The following is a 2,848-nucleotide window of genomic DNA, read 5'->3' as shown; positions in this document are numbered from 1 at the left end:
TTGCTGATTTCATAGCTATATATGAGCCGCTTACCCTAGCATTCCCATACAATAAAATAAACTTCTTTCTTCTCGTTTATAGAGCTATGAGATGATTACCCTAGTATTCCTAGACAATAAAAATAAACTTCTTTCTTATTGCGATATATAAGAAAAAGGACTGGAGGGCCATAACGCCCACGTTTTAGTCGAAGTACTTGGCTTAAGCTCGCCTGCCTTTGGACATCCCTCCACGTCTCAACAAGTTCTAGGTATAGGTTTTAATAAGATTTGGTCAAACAGCTTGGCGTGGTCTAGAAATAAGTAATTGTTTAGACATTTAAAAAACAAAATTTAGAAAACCCGCATTGGGCTATCAGAAGATTAGCCTGTCAAACCAGTTTTGAAACCGAGGCTCAACACTTCCCTCGTATAAGATGAACAGTAACGCTTTTAACTCATTTAGGAATTCTGCACCCCACCCTTGAGGCTTTGAAGAACCCTTTAAACATGGAGCAAGCTTGCAACTTCTCTCCTGAACTTGCTCGAGCACTTGTTTATTGCATTTAGTCATGGAGACCAGAGGGTTGACCTGCTGATTCTGCAGCGCTAGAACAAAGGCAATCGAGGCCGCCACTGGGAGTGTGTTTCAAAAACCGAAGGAAGAAAACAAGAAGGCCTGAGTTTTGGATTCAATGAATCAAGCGAAAGTGTGCGATAATGTAATTTAACATTACTTAGAATGAATTTCTCTAAATATTTTTAATTGGTCAGTTGTCAAAGAGCCACTTGTTCAAATTATAGTCTGATCGACATATTTATTCATGAAATGGTTATTCAACACCCAAATCTAATCTTATTAGTTCTGTCATGCCCTAAATCCGGGACATAACACGGCCATGCTACCGAAGGATGGACCCACGATAACACGAAGCCAAAATTCATCTTCTTAAATATAATAACAGGTGTATCACAAATAAATGTAATAACAAAGTTCAATTCAAATATTTAATTAAATCAAAACTGGTTCAGAGCATCTAAATCCAAAGATGAAATAATCCAAGTCTTAAAATTCATAATGACTACAATCCATAAACATAAACTGAATTTCTGTTGCAAAATTTTCAAGCTTGCTTTGTTGATTCCCAAGCTTGGATTCCCTTTCCATCAGTCCTAGCCTTATTTCTCTGTACATGAAAAAGAAAATAAAAAGAATATGAGCTACACCAGCTCAGTAAGTAGACTTCCATTTTCTTACCGGATCAAGCATAAGTTTTCTATGATAATGCATCATTTAGCAAATAACAATTATTGTAAAAATAAACATTTCATAGAGCATATAATAAAACAAGTTATAAGCTCATCATGCATGCATAAATCATGTATATTTCACAATTATGAATCGTAAATCATTTTCATCATGTATTCATGTCATGTTTCAAAATATTACTTACAGACATTCGTGCTAAGGTTACTATTATACCCGTGACAGGACCATATTTTTTAATCAACGACAGAGTTCTTAATTCATGTGCCAACTTTATACCCGCTGGCAGGGCCATGTTTCGTGTGGATGCTAGCTCCGGATGTCGACCTTCCCGAAGAGATTCATTCATAGCCATCTGAGAGCCTTTGAAATCATTTTATCTTTTTCTTAAAACATACATATACATAAATGAAAAAATAATAAAATTCATGCTTCATAATCATGCTATTTTTATAAGACATATTCATGAAATCAATGCTCATAATAAAACATGCTTTGTTATGTCACATATACCGACCTTATTTTATGAAAAATTATGATTTTATCAATAGCAATTCTTTACATAAAAGCATGATCATTTAAAAATAAATAAGGAGCATAAAATTCACTTACCTTGATCGTCCTGGACCTTTTAATTTTTCTTAAAAGAATCGGACAGTCTTATTTAAAATATTAAATTATCAATAAATTTTATTTCATATATTTAATAAAATTACATAATATAAGGAAATGATCGATTTGATGATCAGTCCAATAAATCTCTCCCTTCGGCTCTAAACCGATTTAAGATCATAGGTTCCTAGGAGTGGAGAAGATTGCCTAATAGGAGATTCATAAGGCTTCTTAGAGAAAGAAAGTAGAGAGAGAAAGAATCCAATTCTAAAGAGAGAAAGATTTTAGAGAGAGATGAGAGAAACTTCTTTCATGTATATTATTATTATTATTATTATTATTATTATTATTATTATTATTATATTTTTATTATTTTTTTTCTTTTTCTTTTCTTTTTTCTTTTCCTTTTCTTTTTCTTTTCTTTTTCCTTTTCCTTTTCTTTTTCTTTTTCTTTTCTTTTTCCTTCTCCTTTTCTTTTCTTTTTCCCCGTGGCCTTCTTTAAGAAGGCCGGAACAGGGGACCTAGAGGTCCCAGTTCCTTAAACCGGCCGTTCACGGCCGCACCTTGCCCGGCGATGGCCGGCGGCAAGGGACGACCTTCCCCCGAGTTCGGAGGGGCCAGAGCCGGCGGTCGGCGTGACCGTCGGTGCCTTAAAAACCAGGAAAAGGGAGAGGCCGAACAGGACTTCCCTTTTCCGACGAAATTTGGCGACTCCTGTCGCCGGCAGTCATGCCCACCGGCACGGGAAGGAAGGGAGAGAAGGGAGGAAGAGGAGGAGAGGCTTACCACAGCCTCCGATGACCTTCACCGGCGTGAAATCACGGCGAGCACAAGTCGAGGGGCCGCGGCTTCAATCGAAAAAATCAGAGAAGATCTCCGACGATCGTCGGTGACTGATGGGTTTACTCTTAGAGGAGAGGAGGGGGGTTCTTATAGAGCTCGTCCTAGGTCTTTTAATGGCCTTAGGACTCCGATTCTTGATTGGAACCG

This window comes from Elaeis guineensis, chromosome 10 (genome assembly GCF_000442705.2).
Source record: "Elaeis guineensis isolate ETL-2024a chromosome 10, EG11, whole genome shotgun sequence".
NCBI lineage: Eukaryota > Viridiplantae > Streptophyta > Magnoliopsida > Arecales > Arecaceae > Elaeis > Elaeis guineensis.
This window is presented reverse-complemented; position numbering follows the sequence as displayed.